The sequence below is a fragment of the Pan troglodytes genome, chromosome 13 (assembly GCF_028858775.2).
Source record: "Pan troglodytes isolate AG18354 chromosome 13, NHGRI_mPanTro3-v2.0_pri, whole genome shotgun sequence".
Lineage (NCBI taxonomy): Eukaryota > Metazoa > Chordata > Mammalia > Primates > Hominidae > Pan > Pan troglodytes.
Window position 1 is genome coordinate 9,725,851 of NC_072411.2, and position 18,789 is coordinate 9,744,639.

Genomic DNA, 18,789 nt, shown 5'->3' on the forward strand with positions numbered 1-18,789 from the left:
TATACATCGCTATCTGTATAAACATAGAAATATCCACACCGATATCTGCGTAACATGGAAATATTTACACCGCCATCTGTAAAAAACATGGAAATATCCACACAGTCATCTGTATAAACATGGAAATATCTACAACCCCATCTGTAAAAACATGGAAATATCTACACCGCTGTCTCTACAAACATGGAAATACCTCCACCGCTATCTGTATAAACACGGAAATATCGACACTGCTATCTGTATAAACTTGGAAATATCTACACTCCCATCTCTATAAACATGAAAATATGTCCACCGCTATCTGTATAAACTTGAAAATATCTCCACCGCTATCTGTATAAACATGGAAATATCTACACCGTTATCTGTATAAACATGGAAATATCTAGAACGCTATCTGTATAAACATTCAAATATCTACATTGCTATCTGTAGAAACATGGAAATATCTACACCGCTATCTGTATAAACATGGAAATATGTACACCGCTATCTGTATAAACATGGAAATATCTACACTGCTAACTTTATAAATTTGGAAATATCTACTCCGCAATCTCTATAAACATTGGAATACCTACAACACTTCCTGTGTAAACAAGGAAATATCTACACAGCTGTCTGTGTAAACATGGAAATATGTAGAACGCAATCTGTGTGAGGATGGAAATATCTACAACGCAATCTGTGCAAATATGGAAATATCTACACCTCTATCTCTGTAAACATGGAAATATCTACACCACAATCTGTATAATCACGGAAATATCTACAACACTATCTGTATAAACATGGAAATATGTACTCCGCTATCTGTATAAATATGCAAATATCTACACCGCTATGTCTATAAACATGGAAATGTCTACACCGCCTTCTGTATAAACATGAAAATATCTACACTGCCATCTGTATAAACACGGAAATAACTACACCGCTATCTCTATAAACATGGAAATATCTACACTGCCATCTGCATATACATGGAAATAGCTACACAGTCATCTGTATTAACATGGAAACATCTACACCACTATCTGTATAAACGTGGAAACATCTACACTGCCATCGGTATATACATGGAAATATCTACACAGCCATCTCTATAAACATGGAAATATCTACAACGCTACCTCTATAAACATGGAAATAGCCACACCGCTATCTGCATAAACATGGAAATATCTACACTGCCGTCTGTATACACATGGAAATATCTACACAGTCATCTGTATAAAGATGGAAATATCTACACCGTTGTCTGTATAAACATGGAAATACCTACACCGCTATCTGTATAAAGGTGGAAATATCTACACCGCAATCCGTGGAAATATGGAAATACCTACACCATAATCTGTATAAACATGGATATATCTACACCGCTATCTGTATAAACATGGAAACATCTACACCGCTATCTGTATAAACATGGAAATATCTACACCGCTATCTGTATAAATATGGAAATATCTACACCGCTATCTCTGTAAACATGGAAATGTCTACACCGCTATCTGTATAAACATGGAAATATCTACATGGCTATTTCTATAAATATGGAAATATCTACACCGCCATCTGCAAAAACATGGAAATACCTTCACAGTCATCTGTATAAACATAGAAATATCCACACCAGTATCTGTATAAACACGGAAATATCTACACTGCCATCTGTATAAACATGGAAATATCTACACAGCCATCTCTATAAATATGGAAATATCTACATCGCTATCTGAATAAACATGGAAATAGCTAAACCGCTATCTGTATAACCATGGAAATATCTACACCGCCATCTGTAAAAATATGGAAATATCTACACAGTCATCTGTAGAAACATGGAAATATCTACACCGCCATCTGTATACATATGGAAATATCTCCACGGCAATCTGTATAAACATGGAAATATCTACACAGCTATCTGTATAAACATGGAAATAACTACAACGCTATTTGTATAGACATGGAAATATCTACACCGCAATCTGTACAACCATGGAAACATCTACAGTGCTATCTGTATACACATGGAAATATCTACACCGCTATGTGTATAAACAAGGAAATATCTACACTGCCATCTGTATACACATGGAAATAGCCACACCGCTATCTGTATAAATATGGAAATATCTACACCGCCATCTGAATAAACATGGAAATATCTACACGGCTATCTGTATAAATATGGAAATATCTACACCGCTACCTCTATAAACATGGAAATATCTACACAGCTATCTGTATAAACATGGATATGTCTACACCGCTATCTCTATAAACATGGAAATATCTACACCGCCATCTGTGTAAACATGGAAATATCTACACAGCCATCTCTATAAACATGGAAATATCTACACCGCCATTTGTGTAAACATGGAAATATGTACACAGTGAACTGTATAAACATGGAAATAACTACACCGCTATATGTATAAACATGGAAATACCTACACCGCTATCCGTATAAACATGGAAATATCTACACCGCTATCTGTATAAATATGGAAATATCCACACCGCTATCCCTATAAACATGGAAATGTCTACACCGCTATCCGTATAAACATGGAAATAACTACATGGCTGTCTTTATAAACATGCAAATATCAACACCGCTATCTGCTTAAACACGGAAATATCTACACCGCTATCTGCATACACATGGAAATATCTACATCGTTATCTGTACAAACATGGAAATATCTCCATCGCTATCTCTATGAACATGGAAATATCTCCACCGCTATCTCTATAAACTTGGAAATATCTGCACCGCTATCTTTATAACCATGGAAATATCTACGCCACTATCTGTATAAACATGGATATATCTACACTGCCATCTGTATAAACATGGTAATAGCCACACCGCTATCTGTATACACATGGAAATATCTACACCACCATCTGAATAAACATACAAATATCTAAACCGCTATCTGTATAAATATGGAAATATCTAAACCGCTATCTCTGTAAACATGGAAATATCTACACCGCTACCTGTATAAACATGTACATATCTACACCGCTATCTCTAGAAACATGGAAATATCTACACCGCTACCTGTATAAACTTGGAAATATCTACACCACCATCTCTATAAACGTGGAAATATCTCCACCGCTATCTGTATAAACATGGAAGTATCTCCACCACTCTCTGTATAAACATGGAAATATCTACAATGCTGTCTGTATAAACATGGAAATATCTACACCGCTATCTGTATAAACATGGAAATATCTACACTGCTATCATTATAAACATGGAAATATCTACGCCGCTATCTTTATAAACATGTAAATATCTACACCGCAATCTGTATAAACATGTAAATATCTACACCGCTATCTCTATAAACATGAAAATGCTTACACCACCATCTCTTTAAACATGGAGATATTTACACCGCTATCTCTATTAACGTAGAAATAACTACGCTGCCTTCTCTATAAATATGGAAATATCTACAACGCCATCGGCATAAACATGGAAATATCTACACAGACATCTGTATAAACATGGAAATATCTACACCGCCATCTCTATAAACAAGAAAATATCTACACAGCCATCTTCAGAAAAATGGATGTATCTACACCGCCATCTGTATAAACATGGAAATATCTACACCACTATCTGTATGAATATAGAAATATCCTCAATGCCATCTGTATAAACATGGAAATATCTACACCGCCATCTGTATAAAGATGGAAATATCTACACCGCAATATGTATAAATATGGAAAAACCAACACCGCTATCTCTATAGACATGGAAATATCTACACCGCTCTCTGTATAAACATGGAAATATCTACACTGCCATCTGTATAAAGATGGAAATATCTACACCGCGAGCTGTATAAACATGGAAATATCTACACCGCTCTCTGTATAAACATGGAAATACCAACACCGTTATCTGCATAAACATGGAAATATCTACACCGCTATCTCTATAAACATGAAAATACTTACACCACCATCTCTATAAACATGGAGATATTTACACCGCTATCTCTATAAACATAGAAATAACTACACCGCCATCTCTATAAACATGGAAATATCTACACCGCCATCTCTATAAAGATGGAAATATCTACTTCGCAATATGTATAAATACGGAAATACCTACACCGCTATCTCTATAGACATGGAAATATCTACACCGCTCTCTGTATAAACATGGAAATATCTACACTGCCTTCTGTATAAACTTGGAAATATCTACACTGACATCTGCAGAAAGATGAAAATGTCTACAAAGCGATCTTTATAAACATGGGAATTTCTACACCGCTACCTGTATAAACATGGAAATATCTACACCGCTATCTTTATCAACATGGAAATAACTACACCGCAATCTGTATAAACATGGAAATATCTACAATGCTATCTCTGTAAACATGTAAATATCTACACAGCTATCTGTGTAAACTTGGAAATATCTACACCGCTATCTGTGTAAATTTGGCAATACCTACACCGCAATCTGTGCAAAGATGGAAATACCTACACCGCTATCTCTGTAAACATGGAAATATCTACACCGATATCTGTATAAACTTGGAAATATCTACACTGCCATCTGTATAAACAAGGAAATATCTACAGCGCCATCTGTATAATCATGGAAATATCTACACCGACATCTGTACACACATGGAAGTAACTACACAGCCGTCTGTATAAACATGGAAATATCTACACTGCTATCTGTATAAACATGGAAATATCTACACTGCTGTGTGTATAAACATGGAAATATCTACATCACTATCTCTATAAACAGGGAAATATCTCCACCGCTTTCTGTATAAACATGGAAATATCTACACCGCTATCTCTATAAACATGAAAATATCTTCACCGATATCTTTATAAACATGGAAATATCTACAACGCTATCTCTGTAAACTTGGAAATATCTACACAGCTATCTGTGTAAATTTGGAAATATCTACACAGCTATCTGTGTAAAAGTGGAAATATCTACACAGCAATCTGTGCAAAGTTGGAAATATCTACACCGCAATCTCTGTAAACATGGAAATATCTACACCGCTATCTGTATAAACATGGAAATATCTATACCGCAGTCTCTATAAACATGGAAATATCTCCACCGCTATCTGTATAAACATGAAAATATCTACACCGCTATCTGTATAAACATGGAAATATCTACACCGCAATCTGTATAAACTTGGAAATATCTACAACGCTATGTGTGTAAACACTGAAATATCTACACAGCTATCTGTGTAAACTTGGAAATATCTACACAGATATCTGCGTAAACATGGAAATACCTACATGGCAATCTGTGCAAATATGGAAATAACTACACCGCTATCTCTGTAAAAATGGAAATATCTACACCGCTATCTTCAGAAACATGGATGTATCTACACCCCCATCTGTATAAACATGGAAATACCTAGACCGTCATCTGTATAAAGATGGAAATGTCTACACCGCAATCTGTTTAAATATGAAAATACCTACACCGCTATCTCTATAGACATGGAAATATCTACACCGCTATCTGTATAAACATGGAAATATCTACACTGCCATCTGTATAAAGATGGAAATATCTACACCGCGACCTGTATAAACATGGAAATATCTACACCGCCATCTCTATAAACTTGGAAATATCTACACTCCTATCTGTATAAACATGGAAATATCCACAAAACTATCTCTATAAACATGGAAAAATCAACACCGCTATCTCTATGAACAAGGAAATATCCACACCGCCATCTCTATAAACATGGAAATGTCTACACCGCCATCAGTATAAACATGGAAATATCTACACCGCTATCTGTATAAGCATGGAAATATCTCCACTGCTATCTCTATAAACATCGAAATATCTACACCGCCATCTGTATAAACATGGAAATACTTACAAAGTTATCTGTATAAACATGGAAATATCTACACCGCCATCTGTATAAACATGCTAATATCTACACAGCCATGTGTATATACATGGAAATATCTACACCGCTGTCTATATAAACATGGAAAGAACTACACCGCTATCTGTATAAACATGGAAATACCTCCACTGGATCTTTATAAACATCGAAATATCTACACCGCCATCTGTATAAACATGGAAATACTTACAAAGTTATCTGTATAAACATGGAAATATCTACACCGCCATCTGTATAAACATGGAAATATCTACACAGCCATGTGTACATCCATGGAAATATCTACACCGCTCTCTATATAAACATGGAAATAAGTACAGCGCTATCTGTATATGCATGGAAATATCTACACCACCATCTACATATCCATAGAAATATCTGTGCCGCCATCTGTATAAACATGGAAATGTCTACACGGTCATCTGTGTATAGATGGAAATATCAACACCGCCATCTCTACAAACATGGAAATATCTGCACCGCTATCTGTATAAACATGGAAATATCTACACCGCCATCTGTATAAACATGGAAATACCTACAAAGTCATCTGTATAAACATGGAAATATCTTCACCGCTATCAGTATAAATATGGAACTATCTACAACGCCATCTCTATAAACATGGAAATATCTACACCGCCATCCGATTAAACATGGAAATATCTACACCGCCATCTCTATAAATATAGAAATATCTACACCGCTACCTGTATAAACATGGAAATATCTACAACACTATCTGTGTAAACATGGGAATAACTTCACAGTTATCTGTGTAAACATGGAAATACGTACACCGCTGTCTGTGTAAAGATGGAAATAACTTCTCCGCAATATGTGCAAATATGGAAATATCGACACCGCTATCTCTGTAAACATGGGAATATCTATACCGCTATCTGTATATACATGGAAATATCTACAATGCTGTCTGTATAAACATGGAAATACCTACATCGCTATGTGTATAAACCTGGAATTATCTCCAACGCTATCTCTATAAACCTAGAAATATCTAAAACGACATCTGTATAAACGTAAATATCTACACCGCCATCAGCATAAACATGGAAATAACAACACCGCCATCTGTATAAACATGGAAATATCTACACTGCCATCTCTATAAACATAGAAACATCTACACTGTCATCTGTAGAAAGATGGAAATATCTGCACCGAGATCTTCATAAACATGGAAATATCCACACCTCTACCTGTATAAACATGGAAATATCTTCACCACTATCTGCATAAACATATATATATCTACACCGCTATCTGTATAACGTGGAAATATCTACACCACAATCTGTATAAACGTGGAAGTATCTACACCGCTATCTGTATAAACGTGAAAATATCTACAATGCTATCTGCATAAACGTGGAAATATCTACACCGTTATCTGTATAAATATGGAAATACCTACACCGCTATCTCTATAAACATGGAAATAACTACACCGCCATGTGTATAAACATGGAAATATCTACACTGCTATCTGTATAAACATGGAAATATCTACACCGCCATCTGTAAAAACATGGAAATATCTAAACTGTCATCTGTATAAACATGGAAATAACCACACTGCCATCTGTATACATATGGAAATGTACACAGCAATATCTGTATAAACATGGGAAAATCTACATCGCTATCTGTATAAACATGGAAATATCTCCACCGCTATCTATTTGAACATGGAAATATCTACACCGCCATCTGTATAAACATGGAAATATCTTCACCGCTATCAGTATAAATATGGAACTATCTACAACGCCATCTCTATAAACATGGAAATATCTACACCGCCATCCGTATAAACATGGAAATATCTACACCGCCATCTCTATAAATATAGAAATATCTACACCGCTACCTGTATAAACATGGAAATATCTACAACACTATCTGTGTAAACATGGGAATAACTTCACAGTTATCTGTGTAAACATGGAAATACGTACACCGCTGTCTGTGTAAAGATGGAAATAACTTCTCCGCAATATGTGCAAATATGGAAATATCGACACCGCTATCTCTGTAAACATGGGAATATCTATACCGCTATCTGTATATACATGGAAATATCTACACTGCTGTCTGTATAAACATGGAAATACCTACATCGCTATGTGTATAAACCTGGAATTATCTCCAACGCTATCTCTATAAACCTAGAAATATCTAAAACGACATCTGTATAAACATGTAAATATCTACACCGCCATCAGCATAAACATGGAAATAACAACACCGCCATCTGTATAAACATGGAAATATCTACACTGCCATCTCTATAAACATAGAAACATCTACACTGTCATCTGTAGAAAGATGGAAATATCTGCACCGAGATCTTCATAAACATGGAAATATCCACACCTCTACCTGTATAAACATGGAAATATCTTCACCACTATCTGCATAAACATATATATATCTACACCGCTATCTGTATAACGTGGAAATATCTACACCACAATCTGTATAAACGTGGAAGTATCTACACCGCCATCTGTATAAACGTGGAAATATCTACAATGCTATATGCATAAACGTGGAAATATCTACACCGTTATCTGTATAAATATGGAAATACCTACACCGCTATCTCTATAAACATGGAAATATCTGCACCGTGATCTGTATAAACATGGATATATTTACACTGCTATCTGCATAAACATGCTAATAACTACACCGCTATCTGAATAATTGTGGAAATATTTGCACCGCTATCCCTATAAACATGGTAATATCAACACCGCGATCTGTATAAACATGGAAATATCTACACCATGATCTGAATAAACAAGGAAATATCTACACCGGGATCTGTATAAACATGGAAATATCTACACAGTGATCTGTATAATCATGGAAATATCTACACCGCCATCTGTATAAACATGGAAATATCTACACCCCTATCTGTATAAACATGGAAATATCCACACCGCTATCTCTATAAACACGGAAAAATCAACACCGCTATCTCTATGAACCTGGAAATATCTACACCGCAATCTCTATAAAAATGTTAATATCTGCACCGCGTTCAGTGTAAACATGGAAATATCTCCACTGCTATCTCTATAAACATCGAAATATCTACACTGCCATCAGTATAAACCTGGAAAAACTTACAAAGTTATCTGTATAAACATATAAATATCTACACCGCCATCTGTATAAACATGGAAATATCTAAACAGCCATGTGTATATACATGGAAATATCTACACCGCTATCTATATAAACATGGAAATATGTACACCGCTATCTGTATAAACATGGAAATATCTCCACCGCCATCTACATATCCATGGAAATATCTGCGCCGCCATCTGTATAAACATGGAAATATCTACAACCTCAACTATGTATAGATGGAAATATCAACACCGCCATCTGTACAAACATGGAAATATCTGCACCGCTATGTGTATAAACATGGAAATCTCTACACTGCGGTCTGTATAAACATCGAAATTTCTACACCGGTATCTGTATAAACATGGAAATATCTAGACCACGATCTGTATAAACATGGAAATATTTACACCGCTATCTGTATAAACATCGAAATATCTACACCGCTATCTCTATAAAGATGGAAATATCCACAAAGCCATCTGTATAAACATAGAAATACCTGCACAGTCATGTGTAGGAACATGGAAAAATCTCCACTGCCATCTGTATAAACATGGAAATATCTACAGAGCCCTCTGTATAAATATGGAAATATCTGCATAGGCATCTGTATAAACATGGAAATATCTACACCGTTATCTGTATAAACATGGAAATACCTACACCGCTGTCTCTATAAACATGGAAATATGTACACCGCTATGTGTATAAACATGGAAATATCTCCACTGCTGTCTGTATAAACGTGGAAATATATAACCAGCTATCTCTATAAACATGGAAATAACTACACCGCCATCTGTATAAACATGGAAATACCTACAAAGTCATCTATATAAACATGGAAATATCTACACAGCCATCAGTATAAACAAGGAAATATATGCACCGCTATCTGTATAAACATTGAAATAACTAAACTGCTATTTGTATAAACAAGGAAATATGTACACCGTGATCTGTATAAACATGGAAATAACTTCACCGCTATTTGTATAAACAAGGAAATACATACACCGCCATCTGGTTATACATGGAAATATATACACAGACATCTGTTTATACATGGAAATATCTACACCACTATCCGTATAAACATGCTAATAACTACACCGCTATCTGTATAAATGTGGAAACATTTGCACCGCTATCCCTATAAACATGGTAATATCAACACCGCGATCTGCATAAACATGGAAATAGCTACACCATGATCTGTATAAAAATGGAAATATCTACACCGCAATCTGTATAAACATGGAAATATCTACACCGTGATCTGTATAAACATGGAAATATCTACACCGCCATATCTATAAACATGGAAATATCTACACCCCTATCTGTATAAAGATGGAAATATGCACACCGCTATCTTTATAAACATGGAAAAATCAACACCGCAATCTCTATGAACATGGAAATATCTACACTGCCGTCTCTATAAACATGGAAATATGAACACCGCGATCAGTATAAACATGGAAATATCTACACCGCTATCTCTATAAACATGGAAATATCTCCACTGCTATCTCTATAAACATCGAAATATCTACACCGCCATCTGTATAAACATGAAAATACATACAAAGTTATCGGTATAAACATGGAAATATCTACAACGCCATCTGTATAAACATGGAAATATCTACACAGCCATTTGTATATACATGGAAATATCTACACCACTATCTATATAAACATGGAAATAACTACACCGCTATCTGTATAAACATGGAAATATCTGCACCGCCATCTGTATAACAATGGAAGTATCTACAAGGTCATCTGTGTAGAGATGGAAATATCAACCCTGCCACCTGTATAAACATGGAAATATCTACACCGTGGTCTGTATAAACATGGAAATATCTACACAGCTATCTGTATAAACATGGAAATATCTGCACAACTATCTCTATAAACATGGAAATATCTACACCGCAATCTGTATAAACATGGAACTACCCACAAAGTCGTCTGTATAAACATGGAAATATCTACACAGCCATCTGTATAAACATGGAAATATCTACACAGCCGTCTGTATATACATGGAAATATCTACACCGCTATCTGTATAAACATGGAAATAAATACACCGCTATTTGTATAAACAAGGAAATATCTACAACACCATCTGTTTAAACATGGAAATAGCTACACAGACATCTGTTTATACATGGAAATATCTACACCGCTATCTGTAGAAACATGCTAATAACTACACCGCTATCTGTATAAATGTGGAAATATTTGCACCGCTATCGCTATAAACATGGTAATATCAACACCACGATCTGTAAAAACATGGAAATACCTACACCTTGATCTGTATAAACATGGAAATATCTACACCGCGATCAGCATAAACATGGAAATATCTACACCGTGATCTGTATAAACATGGAAATATCTACACCGCCATCTCTATAAACATGGAAATATCTACACCCCTATCTGTATAAACATGGAAATATCCACATCGCTATCTCTATAAACATGGAAAAATCAACACCGCTATCTCTATGAACATGGAAATATCTACACCGCCATCTCTATAAACATGGAAATATCTACATCGCGATCAGCATAAACATGGAAATATCTACACCGCCATCTGTATAAACATGGAAATACCTACAAAGTCATCTGTATAAACATGGAAATATCTACACAGCCATCTGTATAAACATGGAAATATCTACACAGCCATCTGTATATACATGGAAATATCTACACCACTATCTGTATAAACATGGAAATAACTAAACTGCTATTTGTATAAACAAGGAATTATCTACACAGCCATCAGTATATACATGGAAATATCTACACCACTATCAGTATAAACATGTAAATAACTACACCGCTATTTGTATAAACAAGGAAATATCTACACCGTGAACTGTATAAACATGGAAATATCTACACCGCTATTTGTATAAACAAGGAAATATCTACACCGCTATCTGTATAAACATTGAAATAACTACACTGCTATTTTTATAAACAAGGAAATATCTACACCACCATCTGTTTAAACATGGAAATAAATACACCGCTATTTGTATAAACAAGGAAATACCTTCACCGCCATCTGTTTAAACATGGAAATATATACACAGACATCTGTTTATACATGGAAATATCTACACCACTATCTGTATAAACATACTGATAACTACACCGCTATCTGTATAAATGTGGAAATATTTGCACCGCTATCCCTATAAATATGGTAATATCAACACTGCGATCTTCATAAACATGGAAATAGCTGCACCATGATCTGTATAAACATGGAAATATCTACACCGCGATCTGTATAAACATGGAAATATATACAATGTGATCTGTATAAACATGGAAATATCTACACCGTGATCTGTATAAACATGGAAATATCTACACCGCCATCTCTATAATCATGGAAATATCAACACCCCTATCTGTATAAACATGGAAAGATCCACACCGCTATCTCTATAAACATGGAAAAATCAAAACCGCTATCTCTATGAACATGGAAATATCTACACCGCCATCTCTATAAACATGGAAATATCTACACCGCGATCAGTATAAACATGAAAATATCTACACCGCTATCTGTATAAACATGGTAATAACAACAGAGTCATGTGTAGGAACATGGAAATATCTACACCGCTATCTCTATAAACATGGAAATAACTACACCGTGATCTGTATAAACAAGGAAATATTTACACCGATATCTGCATAAACATGGAAATATCTACACCGGTATCTGTATAAATATGGAAATATCTACACCGCAATCTGTGCAAAGATGGAAATATCTAAACCGATATCTGTGTAAACATGGTAATATCTACACCACTGTCTATATAAACATGGAAATATCCACACCGCTATCTGTATATACATGGAAATATCTACACAGACATCTGTAAAAACATGGAAATATCTACACCGCAATCTGTATAAACATGGAAATACCTACACAATCATCTGTATAAACATGGTGACATCTACACAGCTATCTGTATAGTCATGGAAATATCTACACCGCTATCAGTATGAACATGGAAATATCTACAACGCTATCTGTGTAAACATGGAAATGACTACACAGCTATCTGTGTAAACATGGAAATATCTACACCGCTATTTTTGCAAAGATGGAAATATCTGCACCGCAATCTGTGCAAACATGGAAATATTTACACAGCTATCTCTTTAAAAATGGAAATATCTGCACCGGTATCTGTATAAACATGGAAATATCTACACCGCTATCTCTATCAACATGGAAATATCTACACCGCCGTCTGTATAAACATGGAAATATCTACACAGTCATCTGTATACACATGGAAATATCTACACCACCATATCAATAAACATGGAAATATCTACACTGCCATGTGTATACACATGGAAATATCTACAAAGCCATCAGTATAAACTTGGAAACATCTTCACCGCTATCTGAATACACATGGAATTACCTACTCCGCTTTCTCTATAAACATGGAAAGATCTAAACTTCTATATGTATAAACATGGAAATAACTACGAAGATATCTGCATAAACATGGAAATACCTGCACCGCGTACTGTATAAACATGGAAATGTCTAGACCGCTATGTCTATAAACATGGAAATATCAACACCACTCTCCGTATAAACATGGAAATATGTACACCGCTATCTGTATAAACATGGAAATATCTACACCGCTCTCTGTATAAATATGGAAATATCTACAACACTATCTGTGTCAACATGGAAATATCTACAGAGCTATCTGTGTAAACATGGAAATATCTACACCGCTATCTCTATAAACATGGAAACATATACACCACGATCTGTATAAAAATGCAAATATCTACACCGCTCTCTGTATAAACATGGAAATATCTACACCGCTATCTGCATAAACATGGAAAAACCTACAATGACATCTCTATATACATGGAAATATCTACACCGCCATCTGCATAAACATGGAAATATCTACACCACGATCTGTATAAACATGGAAATATGTACACCTCTACCTGTATAAACACGCAAATATCTACACCGCTATCTGTATAATCATGGAAATATCTACACTGCTATCTGTATAAACTTGGAAATATCTACACCGCCATCTGTATAAAGATGGAAATATCTCCACGGTCATCTGTATAAACATGGAAAGATCTCCACCGCTATCTGTATAAACATGGAAATATCTACAAGACTATCTGTATAAACATGGAAATATCTACAACACTCTCTGTGAAAACATGGAAATATCTACACCGCTATTTTTATAAACATGGAAATATCTACACCACCATCTGTATAAACATGGAAATATATCTACCGCTATCTGTATAAACATGGAAATATCTACATCGCTATCTGTATAAACATGGAAATATCTTGACCGCTATCTGCATAAACTTGGAAATATCTGCACTGTAATCTTTATAAACATGGAAATATCTATACCGCAATCTGTAAAAACATGGAAATATCTACAAAACTATCAGTGTTAACATGGAGATATCCACACCGTTATCTGTGGAAACCTGGAAATATGTACACCGCTATCTGTGTAAAGATGGAAATATCTACACCGCTATCTGTGCAAATATGGAATTATCTACACCGCTATCTCTATAAACATGGAAATATCTACACCGTTATCTGTATAAATATGGAAGTATCTACACCACGATCTCTATAAACATGGAAATAGCCACACCGCTATCTGCATATACATGGAAATATCTTCACCGCCATCTGTAAAAACATGGAAATATCTACACCGCTATCTGTATAAACATGGAAATATCTACACCATTATCTGCACAAACATGGAAATACCAACTCTGCCATCTGTATAAACATGGTAATATCTACACCGCCATCTGTAAAAACATGGAAATATCTACACTGTCATCTGTATAAACATGGAAATACCTACTCATCCATCTGTATAAACATGGAAATATCTACACTGCCATCTGTATACACAAGGAAATATGTACACTGCCATCTGTTTGAACACGGAAATATCTACACTGCTATCTCTATAAATATGGAAATACCTACACCGCCATCTGTATAAACATGGAAATATCTACACCGCTATCTGTATAAAGATGGAAACATCTACACCGCTATTTTTATAAACATAGTAATATCTGCACTACTATCTCTATAAACATGGAAATATCTACAACACTATCTGTGTAAAGATGGAAATATGTACACGGCAATCTGTGCAAAGATGGAAATATCTACACCGCTATCTCTGTAAACATGGAAATATCTACACTGCTATCTCTATAAACATGAAAATATCTACACTGCTCTCTGTATAAACATGGAAATATCTACACCACGATCTGTATAAACATGGAAATATCTACACCGCTATCTGTAAAAACATGGAAATATCTACAACACTGTGTGTGTTAACACGGAAATAAATACACCGCTATCTGTGTAAACATGGAAATATATACACAGCTATCTCTATAAACATGGAAATATCTGCAACACTCTCTGTATAAACACGGAAATATCTCCACCACTATCTGTATAAACATGGAAATATCTACATTGCTATATTTATAAACATGGAAATGTCTACAACGCTATCTGTATAAACATGGAAATATCTGCAACACTATCTGTATAAACATGGAAATATCTACACCGCTATCTGTATAAACATGGAAATATCTACACCACGATCTGTATAAACATGGAAATACCTTCACCGCTATCTGTATAGACATGGAAACATCTACACCGCAATCTGCATAAACACGGAAATATCTACACCGCTATCTCTATAAACCTGGAAATATCTACAACGCTATCTAAGTAAACATAGAAATATCTAAACAGCTATCTGTGTAAACATGGCAATATCTACACCGCTATCTCTGTAAAGATGGAAATATCTACACCGCAATCTTTGCAAAGATGGAAATATCTACAACGCTATCTCTATAAACATGGAATTATATGCACCGCTCTCTGTATAAACATGGAAATATCTGCACCGCTATCTGTATAATCATGGAAATATCTACAAGGCTATCTCTATAAATATTGAAATATCTACACCACCATCTGTATAAAGATGGAAATATCTACACCGCGAGCTGTATAAACATGGAAATATCTACACCGCTATCTGTATAAACATGGAAATATCTACACCACGATCTCTATAAACATGGAAATACCTACACCGCCATCTCTATAAACATGGAATTATCTACACCGCTATCTCTATAAACTTAGAAATATGTACACTGCCATCTCTATAAACATGAATATATCTACACCACCATCAGCATAAACATGGAAACAAATACACCGCCGTCTGTATAAATATGGAATTATCTACATAGCCATCTCTATAAACATAGAAATATCTACACTGCCATCTGTAGAAAGATGGAAATGTCTTCACTGAGATCTGCATAAACATGGAAATATCTACACCTCTACCTGTATAAACATGGAAATATCTACACCGCTATCTACATAAACATGGAAATACCTACACTGCCATCTATATAAACATGGAAATACCTGCACTGCGAGCAGAATAAACATGGAAATGTCTACACCCCTATGTGTATAAACATGGAAATATCAACACCACTATCTGTATAAACATGGAAACATCTACACCGCTATCTAAATAAACTTGGAAATATCTACACCACTATCTTCATAAACATGGAAATACCTCCACCACCATCTCTATAAACATGGAATTATCTACACCGCTATCTCTATAAACATGGAAATAGCTACACCGCCGTCTGCATAAACCTGGAAATATCTACACAGTCATCTGTATATACATGGAAAGAGCTACACCACCATTTCTATAAACATGGAAATATCTACACTGCCATGTGTATACACATGGAAATAACTACACAGCCATCAGTATAAACTTGGAAACATCTTAACCGCTATCTGAATACACGTGGAAATACCTACTCCGCTATCTCTATAAACATGGAAAGATCTAAACTGCTATCTGTAGAAACATGGAAATATCTACGCCGCTATCTGCATATACATGGAAATACCTACACTGCGATCTGTATAAACATGGAAATACCTGCAACGCGAGCTGAATAAACATGGAAATGTCTTCACCGCTATGTGTATAAACATGGAAATATCAACACCAATATCTGTATAAGCATGGAAATATGTACACCGCTATCTGAATAAACATGGAAATACCTACACCACCATCTCTATAAACATGGAATTATCTAAACAGCTATCTCTATAAACATAGAAATATCCACACCGCCTTCTCTAGAAACATGGAAATATCTACACCGCCATCTGCATAAACATGGAAATATCTACACCGCGATCTGTATAAATATGGAAACATCTACACCGCTATCTGAATAAACATGGAAATATCTACACCGCTGTCTGTATAAACATGGAAATATCCACAACACTATCTGTGTAAACATGGAAATACCTACACAGCTATCTGTGTAAACATGGAAATATCTACACCGCTATCTGTATAAACATGGAAACATGTACACCACGATCAGTATAAAAATGGAAATATCTACTCCGCTCTTTGTATAAACATGGAAATATCTACATTGCTATCTGCATAAACATGGAAAAACCTACAATGCCATCTGTATAAACATGCAAATATCTACACCTCTATCTGTATAAACATGGAATTATCTACACCGCTATCTGCATAAACTTGGAAATATCTGCACCGCCATCTGTATAAAAATGGAAATATCTCCACGGCCATCTGTATGAACATGGAAAGATATCCACCGCCATCTGCATAAACATGGAAATATCTACACCTATATCGGTATAAACATGGAAATATCTACACCGCTATCTGAATAAACATGGAAATATATAACCACGATTTGTATAAACATGGAAATATCTCCACCGCTAACTGTATAAACATGGAAATATCTCCACTGCTATCTGCATACTCATGGAAATATGTACACAGCTATCTGTATAAACATGGAAATATCTACCCCACTATCTGTATAAACATGGAAATATCTACACCGCTATCTGTATAAACCTGGAAATATCTGCATCGCTATCTGTATAAACATGGAAATGTCTACAACGCTATCTCTATAAACATGGAAATATTTACACGGCAATCTTTATAAACATGGAAATATCTACACCGCTATCTCTATAAACATGGAAATATCTACATGGCTATCTCTATAAACATGGAAATACCTACACCACCGTCTGTATAAACAAGGAAATATATCCACCGCTATCTGTATAAACATGGAAATATCTACATCGCTATGTGTATAAACATGGAAATATCTCCAGCGCTATCTGTATAAACATGGAAATATCTGCACCGCAATCTTTATAAACATGGAAATATCTATACCGCAATCTGCATAAACATGGAAATATCTACAAAACTATCTGTGTTAACATGGAAATATCTACACCGCTATCTGTGTAAACATGGAAATATGTACACCGCTATCTGTGTTATGATGGAAATATCTACACCGCGAGCTGCATAAACATGGAAATATCTACAAAACT